Source organism: Chiloscyllium plagiosum, unplaced genomic scaffold (assembly GCF_037043375.1).
Source record: "Chiloscyllium plagiosum isolate Xiang-an unplaced genomic scaffold, Cpla_swu_hap1 HiC_scaffold_22, whole genome shotgun sequence".
Taxonomy (NCBI): Eukaryota; Metazoa; Chordata; class Chondrichthyes; order Orectolobiformes; family Hemiscylliidae; genus Chiloscyllium; species Chiloscyllium plagiosum.
In genome coordinates this window covers 40,180,324-40,196,373 of record NW_028270160.1, presented here as the reverse complement: position 1 = coordinate 40,196,373, position 16,050 = coordinate 40,180,324, and the positions used below count along the sequence as shown (strand labels likewise).

The following is a 16,050-nucleotide window of genomic DNA, read 5'->3' as shown; positions in this document are numbered from 1 at the left end:
TTACAAGGAGGGACTCTATGCCTTACAATTTGACATGTCTTTCAAATCTGTCCAGGTTTTGCCCACCGAGTCGAAAATCCAATAAATTATAATCACAGGTTAAAAACATTGAGGTGTTCAAATTGCTCAACTGGGCATCAAACAATTTTGGTATCAGTATAGATTTCTGTTTTTTAATGCATTTTACCTTACTGAAGTATAAGCACATTTAATCAGACTCAACATACAGCCTTACAAGTCACCATTTTTCATTAAGGGCAAGGAGCTAAGGGGAGGTGATGGCGTAGTGGTATTATCAATGGACGATTAATCCAGAGGTTCAGGTAATGTGTTAGGAACCCAGGTTCAAACCGTGCCATGGCAGATAGTGGAATTTGGATTTAATAAACAGCTGGAATTAAGAATCTAATGATAACCCTTAAACCATTGTTTATTGTCAGGAAAAACCCATCTGGTTCACTCATGCCCTTTAGGGAAAGAAACTGTCATCCTTGCCTGGACTGGACTCCATATGATGGAGAAAGTGAGGACTGCAGATTCTGGAGATCAGAGTCGAGAGTGTGGCACTGGAAAAGCACAACAGGTCAGGCAGCATCTGAGGAGTAGGAGAATCGATGTTTCAGGCATAAGCTCTTCATCAGGAATCCTTCATTGCCCTTTGGCGATTCTCCTGCTCCTCGGATGTGGCCTGACCTGCTGTGTTTTTCCAGTGCCACACTCTCGATTCTGGACTACATATGATTCCTAACCCACAGCAATGTGGTTGACTCTTAACTGCCCTCTGGGCAATTAGGATGGGAAATAAATGCTGGCCTAGCCAGCGATGTCCTCATCTCATGAATGAATAAACAAAATTGTAAAATATCAGTATAGATTTCTGTTCTTTTTTGATGTATTTTACCTTACTGTAGTCAGAACCAACATACAGCCTTACATGTCACCATCTTTCATTTTAAAGTATATTAGTGTTGTGATCTTTAGCTGCTGACCTGGCTGTTTCCCTTAATACAGTGCATCCAAAACCTTGTCCCACTTGACCCCTTTCGAGGTTAGAGAGGGAGCACAGTTGTTATAATTCTGTTGAAGCTCCCCAGGGATCATTCCTGCCTAAGAGTTCAGGATCACAAAATTTCAGCTCAACACCCCCACTTTGAGAAGCTCTGCCTTATGACCACAGTCCGACTTGTTAAATCTTGCTACTCAACATTAGTTGAGTTGCAAACCTCCAGACTCAATTTAAAAACATGGAAGCAATGTTCCCAACAACATCACTGGCTCTCCAGGCCACAGGTTAGTGCAGCAATATATTAAAACGTAACAGTTAGTAATCTTCTCTCTGGAAGAACAGTAAAAATAAGATCTCCAAACTTTCAACCCAATAGTTAGCACACAGCAAATATTCACAAGTTGCCTTTCAAATGTTTAATGAGTGAGTGAATAAATGACAACGAGTGAATAAATTTAAAAAAAATAATGATTGAAAAGAAATCCAAAATTCTATGTGGTCACTAAATATTTGTTTGAAACCCACCAACCTTGTCAAGATTTATGCCAACAAGCCTTCAAGGTTACTACAGAAACATTCTTCAATCAACGTCATCTACAACCACCTTCCCACACAAGAAATGAATGATTACTGCGCAGAGTGAACCATCTACAAGATGCACAACAGCAACTTGCCAAGACTTGTGAGGCAGTACTGTCCAAATCCCAAATCTCTACCGCCTATAAGAAGACAGCAGATACATTGAGACATCACTGCTGGCAAGATTTCCTTCTATTCATATGCCATCCTGACCTGGAAGAATATTTGAATTGCCACTGTCACATGGTCAAAATTTTGGGACTCCCTTCAAAACAGCACTGTGGATATACCTACACCAGGTGGACTGCAGCAGTTCAAAAAAGTGATGCAAGGACAATCTAGTAATGCTCACATCCTGTGAATGTACCAAAATAAAATTGTAAGTGCTGCTTACCCAGAGCATTTGTAGAAACTGCTTTTGATTCCCCATCCAACTTGGATTATTCTTTTGGCATCCTTCCCACATTTGCTAATAAGCAGAATAGCTTGAACGTGAAGATCGCTTGAGTACATCAGTTCTGTTGTTCATTAGCATTAATGCCATTAAATATTGTTAAGCCTAAAGTCTTCAATGGCTTCGGTTGGAATCTGGAACCAGAGGAGAGCAGCTCCCCATTCAATGGACTATGTAACAGTGTAATTCTCCATCAGGAATCTGGGAGATCAGTATTTCTTCCTCGCCAATTGCCCTGGGTTTGAATAATCTTCTGCTTTCCTTGGCATCCTCTTCCTCCTTCTTCACTGTGATCATGGTGGCTAGTGTCGAATAGTCACCCACTGGTTCACTGTCTCTCCCTGGAGTTCTGCACTCATCTCTCCTGTATTGAAAGAGACAGTTATGGATGTGAAAAACAGATTGTGTGGAGAAGATGGAATGATGACAATTGCCGAAGGTGACCATGTGGGATGGGTGTAAGATGGCAATAAGTTGTGGGTATGTGAAAGGGTGGCAGTTCAACTGGGAATGTGATGATGTATCTTGACAGAGAGGAGTGGGTAGAGTTTCAAGGTATATTACCCTGAGGAGAGTTGTGCAGAAGACTGTTGGGAAATTCAAAGTGTGAACTTGGCACTTCACTTTTCCTGCCTTAATGAGGTCAATGAAACTTTTGAGGTTCTGAATCCAGCTGTGAGGCACTCTGCTCCTGCCGTTGCTGCTAAGTCCTGTTTGGTTTCTGAGGCTACACACTTTTACCATCTGCAGGCCCTCTCAGTCCACTTCATGGTTTCCAAGTAAATGTTAAAGAACCAAGGGGCAGCTTTCTTAAAAGTGAGTTGCTCTGTGGTTCCTTTAAATTGGATTTGTCCAAAAGAAAGTGCAGGTTGTTATGCACCCATGTTCTGTGACTGGTCAGGAAACTGGAAAGAAGGATGTTAAGGTCATGCCTCAGTTAAGCAAACATGCAAAACCCATAACCACTCAGGTTTCTTGAACCACTGTTGGCTTTCCCTCTGCAAGCCCTTGACTTTCTTTCTATTCTTGAAGATGGAAACTAGGTAGTCATTCAATACTACATCAAAATAACACGCCATTCTTCACACAAAGTCAAGTGGGGGAAGGCAATGCCTTAGTTATAATATCGCTGTACCGTTAATCCAGAGATTCAGATAATGTTTTAGGGACCCAGGTTCAAATCCTGCCAGGCAAATAGTGGAATTAGAATGCAATTGAAAAAAATTTGGAAGTAAGAGTCTAATGATGACTATGAATCCATTGCTGATTGTTGGGGGGAGCCCATCTGGTTCATTGATGCCCTTTAGGGAAGGAAACTGCCATCCTCACCTGGTCCATAGCAAAGTGGCTCACTCTTAACTGCCCTCTGAGCAATTAGAGATGGACAGTAAATGCTACTGAGCCAGCAATACCATCATCCAATGAATAAATAAATAAATAACACAATGAGTGCAGTTGCAGAACAAAGTATTGAAGGTATCTAACCTGCACTCATTTAATGTTTTCACATGGATTTTTGAGGAGAAGCCACTGAAGAGTAAACATAATTGGTAAATCATGCTTTTCCTCACATTCTAGTGTATGCTTTCTTTTGCGAAGTGTTATGGGTCTGAGAAAGTAGGAGCAGAGTGGTTTGCAGCATGCAGCACTGTGTTAAACTGTAACCTGGAACTCAAACTCATATTGTTATGAAAGAGCTCCAAGATCATGTGCTTGCTCAGCCTGAACAGTAAATGTTTCATGCCTTTAGTGTGCCAGTAGCAACAACCACTGTTGCAAAATATTCAGTTTAATGATGCTGTTGAGTTCTTGAACCTGGTTTGACACTGCATTGAAGTTATGTGATAGATGATGACAAGTTGAATCTGTGTGACTGCTTCAGATAGTGTGCAGCATCTCATAAGTATTATAACTGCAGAAGTTGCTTTTCAATCATTATTAATAATTTCCAACACACACATGGACACTGATTTATTCTTATTGGTTCGGCTTCATCTCAGAAAGAAATTGTGCTAATGTTCAGAACGAGAATTCCAAGCACATCCCTGCTCCTGATGTTGCATATGAATGTCGAATGGAGCAAGGTTTTCTGCATTAACTCCAGGAGACATGCAGCTTTGACACAAATATCTATAAACCAATTGCTGATACACAGCCTTAAAGGTCTAATAGGTTACAGATCTGTTGATCCCTCATTTGTCACACTTATTTACTGCTTAAATTGAGAGCTGGCTGTTTTAAATTCTTATATCAGCTGCTCTAGGCACCCAGAAGCACCTAACGTTGATATCAGATATTTTCTCATCAACCTGGTCAGTCCCTAATCTTTGGTGTTATTGCATAGTGATTTAATGGTGATGATTTGAGGTGAAAATTGGCTTGTGATTTGGTGGCGAAAAAAGCCATTTGCTTGTGTGTGATACCATTTCTGCATATAAAAGAAAAATAATCAACTTGGTCAGCAACTTTAATACATACCACTGGAGTAGGTGGGACCTTGAAACCAGGCCTCCTGGCTCAGAGGAAGAGGCATTATCAATGTGTCACAGAAGCCATCTAATCTGAGGGTGGTAGGAATCTGGAATGTACTGCCTGCAAAGGTAGTGGAGGCCAGAAACCTTACAATCTTTACAAAATATTTGGATGAGCACTTTAGATATCATAGTATTCAAGGATACGGGCAAGTGCAGGAAATTGGGATTAGTGCACCTTTAATGGTAGTTATTGTCGTTGCAGACTCAATGGGCCGAGGGGCCCTTTTTGCACCGTACGACGCTATAATTGAATCAGCTGAATCCAACTGAATGCAATTGATGTAAGAACTGAGCTCTTTCCACACAACTATTCATCATGGTCAACAAAATAATCATTCCACATTCGCTTGTCTCAATCTTCCCTGTGAACATCACTATGGCAGGCAAAATATTGTCAACTCCAGGATGTGTTTAGATCTGGAGGTTCTACGTGCTTGATAAGAATTTATTTCTTCTGGAGTTTGTGCAATATTGCATGCTGATCAATTCAGATTGACAATACAGAGTGGCTGTGGAAGGAAACTGGTCCAAATCTTTGGGGACACTGTCAACTAGGAAGTTGCTTCTGGGAGCTTCCTCCAATTCATGGCAAGGGGTGGATGATGCAGCACAGGCTGATTCAGATACCCCACCATGATATCAGACTGGCAGACCCACCAGGTGCTGCTGATGTTGGCAAGAGAAATCAAAAAGAAAGATGTTCGAAGCAGGCAGAATATTTGGGATGGAAGGAAAATCCTTTACTAAAAACAGTGATGAATGAGGCAGAAGCCTTTGGTCCCTAAGTTGTTACCATTAAGCCATGCAACCTGCTGCTGGAGTCCATCTTCAGTGAGATGGTGGCCTATATACCTACAGGCAGAGCCACTTTGACTTTGGAAAATTGCTGACTCTATTGCAAAAGAGAGTTGATAAAGCACGGCACTGGAAAACGCACCAGGTCAGGCAGCATCTGAGAAGACACCACAATTGCAAAGTGTACCTAAGCAGGGTCAAGGTTACCTTAATTGGCTGCCAGCTTCAGTGGGCTGTTCCCCTCCCCACCCACCAGGACACAACCCTAGAAGTGGCCATGTGTCAGGGAACTTTCTGACACAGCTTGCCCTATTTTCCTAACCTCTTTTCTATCTCCATGAAACCAGGAAAATCCAGCCCTCTGTGTCTGTTCCCTCTAAGTGGTTGATACATTTAGAAATGTCATTTATTGACCCCTCAACCTTCTCTTTTCAAGACAGAGAGACCCAGCCTGCCCAAAGATTACACCTATCAAGAATCAATCAGTCGGAGTTAGACACTAGGATGCTTTTTACATACTCATGACAAAGAAAAACTAACAATTATGGATACCACTCATAAATAGTTAAGAGTATTTGTGATTTTTAATTGACATTTTAACATATTATTTTCTTATTAGAGCTCATCATTTGTACTTTTCACACAATTAAAAAGATGGATTGGTAACTACCAATTATATATTTCCTCCTATCCCTTCTAGGGTCTTGCATGGTGCACTGGACACATGGTGTGTCTACTGTCTCTGGAAGACCTATAAAAGTAGATTGATAAACTGATTTGTGTCCTGCGGATTAGATTTCACATTAATCATTGCTTTGCCACAATGTTAGAATAGGGTTAATGATCAATGCATCAGGCATTGTCACAGCAATTCCAAACTAGTTTCAGCAGATGGCTTTAGGGAGGCTGTCTATCAGGGTCCATCTGTCCACTCAATAAACCCTCTTGTGGGTTACAGCAGGTTTGGGCACCATATGGTTGTGAGAATTTAACACCACCATCATAAATGGATCATTTTACATTTCTCTCACAATGACCCTTGATGACTTTACTGTCACTTAAATTAAATCCATGTAACTGCCTTTTGAAATTAAAGAATGCAAATTTCTTTATATTTAACAACACTGAAAAGAAGTCTTTTCCTTTATGTCATATTACAGCTTTTAAATTTTTAAAAATATATTTGCGCCTTTGGTAATGGCTTGAGTTAACTGTGTCGGTTAGTAAATAGCAGAAGACATAAAAACTGCTGGGAAACTGTCAAATCAAACCAGAACAATGGCACAATAGCCACATATTGCTTTACTTTGTGTAAAAGAGCTAAAAAGGTGATTTAATTATCCTTGTTAGATATCACTTTTCCACTCATCATGAAACTCTTAAAGACAAAATGTGAATATTTTGCATTTTGTTCTCACTCAGAATAGCTAAAAATAATCATGACACCATTTTCCACAAACACCCATATTGGGTAGTCAGCCTTTAACTTTCACCTCCCAAACAATTAGTTAAAATTACTTTTGTGATTTTTAAGAGTTAATTTATTAAAATAATGTATCTGGAGTTATTTCCTTCTTCCCATTGCTGTATGCTCTTAATGATTTGTGATGTTAGTATTGGGGTTACTTGAAAAATAAATATTTTAAAGAGCACAAAGAAATATTGGAATAGTTGCTCAGTGTAATGCATCGTTTGCATCTAGCTGCCTCTTCACAGCTTTTATAACATTACATTCAAAGTTTGGTCTCAAGTACAAATATTTTTTGGGTTTAATAGTAGGTCTCAATATAATGAGGCTGGTGTCATCTTTGGGTGGAATGGTGAAGGGAAAACAAGGTGAAGTGACATCGATATAGCTCAACAATGCATTCCCACCTCTGGGATACTTGCCCAGACACAGGCTGGGATCTCAGTCAGCTCCTTACTCCACAGAAGGGGGCAGTAAGCTACTATAAGGGAGTACTAAGGCATCACTGAGGAATCATCATGCACCCTTTTGCCTGTTGAATATGGAGACCACCAACTTAATGGAGGCAGCTTCCATAGTGACAGGCTATTGGAGTTCATGCTCCACACACAAATGAAGAACCAGAGGGGCTGAACATCTATAACATGTCCATCACTACTCCTCTGGAAGGGTAGCAAAGTTGGGGTGGGCTCTCACTCACCTGGATACCTCAGCAATGCTTGTTTGATCTGGTGGGATTGCCAGCTTGGTTCTTCTGTCATGAAGACTGCTCACCATCTTTATTTGGACAGCCTACATGAAAGCAGCCAATTAGAAAGCTGCCATCACGAAGATTGTACTGGTGGATGTGCAGGCAACGTGGGCAAGTTCATAACACCCATATGCTAAATGTCAAACTCTCAAAGTTCATTGGAAAAGTCATACCATTGTGTCTCAAATGCCATATTTAATGCCTGAAATAAATTCATGCTTTATTTATGGTTCCTGAAATGCTCTTTATTTCTATACCTATTAAGCTGTCTGCATCTTTATCTTATCTATCTGTGTCTTTACTAAATATGGATAACATGTATGTTAGGTTATCCTCATAGATGTAATTTACTGAATGACCTAAGCCACAGAAATAACAAGTATTCTGTGCTAATTTTAGGTGAATGCTATTATTGTAATGAATAAAGCAAAACTGTTACAGATACTCTATTACCTAAAACTCTTTCACTTTATTTACCAAGTAGAAAAATATTGCCTAAAATCATAGGAAATGTGGAAACAATACTAGTCCCATTGTTCCACATATCTTTCTCCTGTTCTATTCTTTAATAGTTGGTCAAGTTTACAAGGTCATCAGGCAATACAAGTTAAGACCATGCTACCAGTAGTCAGTGAATGGTCACTCTGAACACTTATGAAATTTGCCTTGTAAAATATCTACAGTTTAAAAATAATGCTTGGCTGTACTGATGTATGATAGCAAAGTCTTTTAAACTAATCCATTCAGATGTTAACACAATAATTCTGAATATGTTTTCAAGCTATTCCTTCTTGGCTATTGAAATGAAAGGATTAACGTTTTAAAATTTGATTGTCCAAATATTTCTGGACTTGTCTAAGGAATTGCCAAGCATTCGTAACACAATTATTTCCACAGTATAATTTCCAGGCCAAAATATAACTACAAAGCTTTGCTTGACAATTTCAGTGATTGATGAATATCTGGAGCACCAAAATTGAATGTGCTAACCTCTGTCCCTGATTTCCCATTCTGCGTGAGAAGAATTATTTTTATATCTTTCTAATGTGTAACTGTGTAGATTATCACTTCTTTAAATAATGCCAGATTATTTCTCAATAATTGCACAATAATGAAGTCAGAGTTCTTGTATGAGTTTTACCCATATACTGAGGACACAGCTGGTGTCTGCAGTTACAGCAAATGCTAAGGCAAGAATTTAATAAAAGCCATGTAAAAACATTGATCTAGGTTATAAATAATAGCAGCTAGCAAGACTCTTGTGTTGTAATCAAATCTTGAGCCTTTACGCTCATGGTTTATGGCATCACACAAACCATCAATTAGGTTACTGTCTGCTTCACTCCCAAGTGACCAAGTATTTTCTGAACTTGATTAGGAAAAGAAAATCCACAATGCAACAACTTTATTGCAAAGCACATATTAATGAATCATTGGAAATCTCAAAGCTTTAGGTTACAGCATATGCCTAATGCCATGGTCTGCCTACTTTGTCTCTATGCTCAGTAAAATTTACTTCTGGAACTTGGCCTGCCTATTTCAGTATGATTTTTTTTACGTTCAAGTTTGCTTAGCAACCAAGCATGACCTCAATCTGACCTTGTAATATCACTTGCCTGCAACATATAATAGTCTATTAAGGTACCACTGCCTTAGCAACTGTGACAGAGGATTTGATGATGGTTAGTCTAATTGCACACACTTTTTTTTTGGGTGATACTATATTGCTTGAAACATTTGTTCAGCAGACATATCAATCTCACCCATCATTAATTCTGCATTTATGCTATGAGAGAGAAGATTACTCAGGCTGAAGTTCCACCAACATTGATTGGGACAAAGGCTGTAACAGAGTGGGATTATTGGAATCTAGTACTTGAGTTAAATTGCTAATTTTAAAGCAATGTGGACCTTGCAAGTGTGTCACATTGGCACAAAGGTGGGAGACTTACTGCAGCTTAAAACAGCATGACATTTCAATATGTATTTTCACGCAGTCTGCACTTAATGGACAAATATGTTGGTCTAAATAGTGCTCAGGGTTCGGCTCACATTCTGTAACAACTCTACCAGGTGTCTGCCTTGCCAAGTGTCTTCCTTGTTAAGTTGAAATGGATGGAAAAAATATCCATTGATTTTCTAAAAAAGATCTGGGAGCAGAGTGTCTGACCAGACATTTGGGTTGTGGTGTGTTTGTGCAGAGTGAATGGAGAGTGCTCTCAAGGGAGCATATGGGATCCACTATCACAGAATTCTCTGGCAGGGTCAGCATGTAGAGCATAAAAAAAATCTTGACCTGTCCAAATTAAGGCTCATTATGTTTATTTCAAAAACGAATAGATGTCTTGGGCTGTTGTTCAAAAGTACCGTGCAACCTCGATTATCCGAACATCAATTATCCAAACTTCAGATTAATCCGAACAAGATCTCAAGGTCCTGTAAAAATGGCATTAAGCAACTCAGCATTTAGTTATCAGTAACTCAGCATTCAGTTATCAGTTAAACAGCCTTATGGCATGCATTGCCAGATAACCGAGAAATATTCGGATAACCGGCACGCATAAATTACCACTTGTTTACAATCAGATCGATTTTCCGAATGATAATTATCTGAACAAAATACTCCCCGTCCATCTCCTTCAGATAATGGAGGCTCTAATGTAGTTCAGAATAGAATTTCTGATGTTAAGGCATGACTGCCAAGGGAAAAAGAAAGACCAAACTTATATTTATATAATACCATTCATAAGTTCCAGATATCCAAAACCATTTGTAGCAGTGAAGCATTTTTGAAAGCTGTTTGCTTGCTTTGTAGGTTTTGCTTCAGGAAAATAATATAGATTTTACTCAAACTGAAAAATCTGTGGCTTCAAAAATATGATTTGGAAATTTATGGTCCTGTATTGGAGCAATTCCTGTATTAGGAAAATAATGGCCGCTTAATGGCAGTCGGGGGAGCCCCACATCTAAGTTCATCTCTGGCCTTTTCAGCAAGAGGGACAGGCCATGAACCCAACATGATTCTATTTAGAAGTTGATTATTTCAATGTAGAAGTAGGCATTTCAGAACCTCCTTAATTTTCATGGAGATGGGTACGGTTACATGTTCTCTGAAATCATACTTGGAGAAGGAGATGTGCAGCTTGAATTGAAGGTGGAAAGAGTATAAAAATGAGTTAACATTGTGTTGCATTCTGTAGCCTGAGTTGTGTCAGTGTATCATAAGGCAAGTGCTGATAGTACTCTGACTGGAAAATATAAAGTCACAATTAGTTGCCAGGTTGCTACTTCTAACAACTGTCAAATCAAAGATCAATACTATGTATTAGAATAGATGCTCCACTGGATAAAGTACTGAAGTGCATTTTATAATTCTGAAAACTAAGCCTGCGTGACTACATTGTTTAGCTCATTGTTTAAATTTTTCCCATTCCTTTGATTTATTCAGAGCAGTTCAGCACAGCCATTTAGGGTTGCTTTTTGTAAGCTTTGACATATGCATGAGCTTTTGACTGCCTCCAAAAGCACTAAAAATTCTTCAGTATTGAATATGTTTATTAGCTATACGGGAGGGTGAATTTGATAGGCTTGACAGATTTATCAGTTTCATCAGAGACAAAGTTTGGAGTGCACATCAAGAGATGCATTTTACTTTGACATCTCATAAATGTTATTTTGAAGTGTCTAACTTCTATCTGTAGTGTGGACTGTGGGAAGAGAATGAGGGAAGGGGTGAAAGGGTGGAGGGGAGTGAGGAGGTAAGTGAGGCAAGAGTAGAGGGCGAGTGCGTCTTTACATGTCTCTACGTACACCATTATAGACTGAATTTTTTTTCTAGAAACAGATGTGTGTTTCAACATGGCTGCTTCTGACTCACAGCCCTCCCAACTTCCAAAACATGAAGAGCTCAGCTGCAGGCAATGCCAGGATGGAAACAAAATTGCAGCATTAAAATTCATCTCAATTCCTGAGTCCCGTCTCCAAAGGGAAAATTTTGGCCACAATATCTACATTATTTATCTTCTACCATTAAACTTTATTAAGAAGCAAGGAACTTTGCTTCTTCATGCAACCAATGCTTTTCCCTCATATTTATTGTGAAGTTCCTTTACTTAGTCTTCATTTTGGTCAGATTGTTATCCAGTATTTTACATGCTAAAAAGATTTGATTTTCTCCAATTCACGTTTAAAGTCGGCTTACAGATTTTGTTTAAGCTATCCTGAATGTCTTGACATGTTTTCTGCAAAATTGGTGCTTTGAACAACTGCTATTTGCCAACCACGAAATCTGGCTGATTCCAGCTTTGATGTCTGTATTAAAGTGCTTTATAATGATTGCTGTTTTGCAGATAGCATGGGGAAGATCAATGGCAAAGAGATATTCATCAAAAATGTGGTAAAATTTAGTTTTACACAGTGTAGAAAGCAATGCTGACACACTAGCGTTGAAAAACCTCAATGTAAGGAGTCAAGGAGAATAGGTAAATAACTTAAGGGGCTGATTCATTTTCCCAACCTGGGAAGAGGTGATTGAAAGGAGATAGCAACAGTCAACCATGGGCTGGATGTAGTCTAAGGAACTTCAATGCAACCAGGATCTCATCAAGCCATCAATCTATCCTGATAACTAATGAACAATTCTTCCTCTTGCAAGGTATTGTGTTAAGGATGACAGATTGCACATTATACTGTACATCAAAATGCAAAGCAAACTTCAAGAGGGAGCCTGATGCCAACTCAAAAATTAACACATGCAATAATTATGGAAGTGAATACCGACATTTACCTTTAACAAGGTTGAATATTTCTTATGATAAAGCAGGATGTTTTGATCTGATAGCACTCTAGGATAGAAACCAGGGCATTGTGGAGGTGAAGCTTGGCAACATTAGAAGGAAGAATATATTGTATAATGTAACAGTTGTGAAAGGGCTAATGCTGTAGACTGCTTTAAATTCCACCCAATTAGATGATGTCATAATGACTTGATTGGAGAAGGGCAGTTCTGGACAAAGACCTCCCGTCTACATCTTCTCAGAGGTCAGAGATTTCCCAGCTTGAGTGGCACAGACAATGGGAAACTTGGGAAAATATGGCTAGAGTGAAAAGTTAATGTTCTTGATGTCAAATAAAGCTTGAATTGCCCCTTAATGATCTAATAAATCAGAATGGATAAATGGGCAGCATAATGGTTAGCACTGCTGCCTTACAGTGCCAGGGATCCAGGTTCGATTCCAGCCTCAGGTGACTGTGTGGAGCTTACACATTCGTGTCCAGGAATATGTAGGCTAGATGGGTTAGCCTTGGTAAATGTGGTATGTGTGTGTCTGGGTGGGATCCTCTTTGGAGGGTCAGTGAAGGCTTGATGGGCCAAATAGCCTCTATCTGCACTTCAGGGATTTTATAAGCATGTTGCAGTAAATGGGGGGGGGGGGGGGGGAGACACTTACTCCTATGCATTTGCATCTCAGTTAGTTAATCTTGCCTCATTTGTACACAATTTGGTTATTCTTCCAGGCTCTGGTGAGAAGTTAGATGGACCAATTCCTGACTTGAGAATTTGCATGGTTACCTGGTAGATGAAGATCACCATTTACTTTCCCAGCCTCCATGTTTAATTTATGCTAACAAGATGTCATGGTTTGCTCTATGGCAGTGACTTCTCTATCCATCATCCACAAAGTGAGCAACAGCAAGACACCAGCCTCACTCATCAAGATCCATCTTGGACTTACTCAGAAGACACCTGAACTTTACTACTGCATTCTGGAGCTCACTGGCACAATATATTGCAATAATCTTGTCAGGTCTTCTCAGTGCACACGGAGGCAAGCACCATCTTATGCAGTTACACATTGCAGGACTCTTAGCTTCCTTTATCACTCATTCACTTTGCGGTTACTTGGACACTCAGCATATCTGCCTTTCCTTTTAGCATCTTGCGCTTCATTCAGAATGTATAAGCTAACAGCATTTCCGACTCATCTCGCTTCTCAAGACAGACAGAAAGCGAGACAGATTGTCATGATAACCAACGTGGTGTATCAATGTCGTACCCTCAACATGTGCAAGCAGCTTATGCAGCAAACATACAGCATGTGCTTCAACCTAATGACCATGTTTCAAAGCCTAAGGGAGTAGTCCTCAATCAGGTTTATACAGCTTGTGGTCAAAATTAGTCAAGGCTATTATCCAGTCTCAGTTCAGGGGATTGGCCTTGGTCAGTTTGATGCTTCAATCAAAGTCTGGGATTCGTGCCCTTATAATCCTGGCATTATGTTATTGTCAATCCCGTAGATCCAGATCAGTCCAGATCAGTAAAGGTAAGTCAGTAGGGAGCTACAGAGACATCAGTCCATGGGCTAGGCCATGCCAAGTCACAAGTCAGTCTTTGGTGAGGGAGGCATGGTCAGTACTGTGGCTTTGGTCAGTAAACTTCAAGGCAAGGGTATTAAGGAGCAGTCTATACTGTGTTGGGAAAAGTGGGAAATTGCAAGTGTATGAGGGCTATTACACTGGGACACAGGGAGATAATGACTGTGAAGGGTGAGAAATTCCAAATACAAAGGATAGGAGTGCATGGGGTACTGCGGGAGTGTTTTCACGAGTCAGCATTCCTATGGCTTCAATGGGGGACAGTGGATAGTGATAGTAGGAGTTGAAATGCAGTAGGCAGGGGTTGAGTAGGAAAATAGGGCTAATTCATTATCAAATAAAAGGGGTTGGGCAGGAACACGGGGATCCTAAAAGGGGTTGACAGAGAATGCAATGGAAAATATTACATGTGTTTGAGCGTGTGTGAGGTGGGAAACAAGTTTAAAGCAGAATCTGGAATTCATTCTCGGGAGAGTGCGATCTGGAAAGCACATCATGTTCCAGCAAACCTCATCTGCAAACTAAAGATGAAAAATAGCTGTCAATGCATTCATTGTAGCTGAAATAAGTTACCTTTTGTCTGTGGGGGTGGGATGGACATGTTTATGTTAGGGGGCAGATTTTTCACCTTAATGGAGCATTAGACATTACGCATTCTGAAGTAAGTGTGTGCTGTCTGATAAGACACAATGGTGGAATGAAGCTTTGCCTCTGGAGAAGTGTGTTCTGATGAATAATCATGTATTCAAATGTACAAAATTGTCATGAACGTGAGGCAGGGGTGGAGGGATGATCTATTACAGAGCTTTCTCACTCATTTCAGCCTCAGTGATCTCTGCAGTAAAGTGCTAAATTTTGCTGCACTAATAAACAAAAATGTTGATGGATTTCTGAAATCTGCTGCAATCCAGCTTGCTTCTCATGGATGAGCAGTACCTCACAGATATAACTCCCACCCTACTTGGGACGAAGGAAGAAGCTGCTTAATTCTGACCTGGTAGCCATGTAACCAGAACCAGCAGTTAAATGTACAGTCAAATGCATGTGATGAATTAAAATGAATATATATTTATCGATATGAAAGTGCATTTCCAATGCAGTCTCACCCATACCATGGATGTATCCTTAGAGCATTTATTTCTCATTGCCCTCACACTTCCTCTTGGTGCAGTATGGGTGGATGCAGCCTGCTCTGCAGATGACCTGATAGCTTTGTGTGGACAACCCAGGAGGGATTTGTGTCGAGAAAGCCAGATATGCCAAGAGTATCCTGCCCAGAACCAGGGTTTCCTTCCTCAGCTGCAACTTCTATGGGATCACAGGTCGGGCGAAGGAGGAAGAGATTGGGTACATTTGGAGTATACTGAAAGGAGACTGCAGAGAGGCTTGTGTGAAGGATTACTCCTTTGTATGAGGTATCCTCTGACATCACTCTGTCTCCCGGAGAGGAAGGCGAACCTGGAATGAGGCTGAGGTGCCCCTTGCCCTGTTGCCTTGACGTTGATGCTTAGCACCAATAACTGAAGTGATGGAGTGCTAATCTAAGTGCATTTTCAGCAGCCACTGAGTGTTCTGCTGGACCTGATTTTCCATAGCACCCACCAAGAATATAGTACACAATACCAGTTTACAGTGGGTCTCTGATAAACTTGCCTACTGTGCCTGATGTCTTTTTTCTGCATTTAGACAAAGTTAGTGACGCCTATCACGTTGGGGATGACCCATTGTCTGCTCTTGGCAGCCTCCCGAGTGCGAGTGACTTTTATTTCCTCAATAGTCTGTGCAGATGTGGCTCACCAGATTGTGCGCTCGATCACTGGGGTGACAGTCTCTGAGCTGGTGGAAGGTGCAGGAGAAAGACATGGCTGTGCATCTTCTGAGGGAATCTGTATCGTCTTCCTCAGAACTGGAAGAGGAGCTGATGAGGTGTGGCGTTGCCCTCTGGATCAGAGGGCATGTGGGTGCTGCTTGTGTCTGCACAAGAGAAGAGAGTATATTAAGAATATGTTTAGAGTGATGATAATTGCACAGCAGCACCGTGAAGCTTACTTGGTTATCTTGACATGGAGGGATCGGCATTCCAACATG

The 16,050-nt window shown here is 40.3% G+C and overlaps 1 protein-coding gene across 3 annotated transcripts in view; it reads right to left on the bottom strand.

Annotated features, from left to right (window-relative positions):
• jakmip3 (Janus kinase and microtubule interacting protein 3) overlaps nucleotides 1-16,050 on the bottom strand; it is a 377,671-nt gene that overhangs the window by 9,370 nt on the left and 352,251 nt on the right. For 2 of the 3 annotated variants that reach the window (XR_015760934.1, XR_015760936.1), the window contains one exon: nucleotides 1,980-2,403. The exons of the other annotated variant lie outside the window; for it this stretch is intronic. The gene's annotated coding sequence lies outside the window, so the exon portion shown is untranslated. The remainder of the gene's footprint in view (nucleotides 1-1,979; nucleotides 2,404-16,050) is intronic. 3 annotated transcript variants of the gene reach the window in all.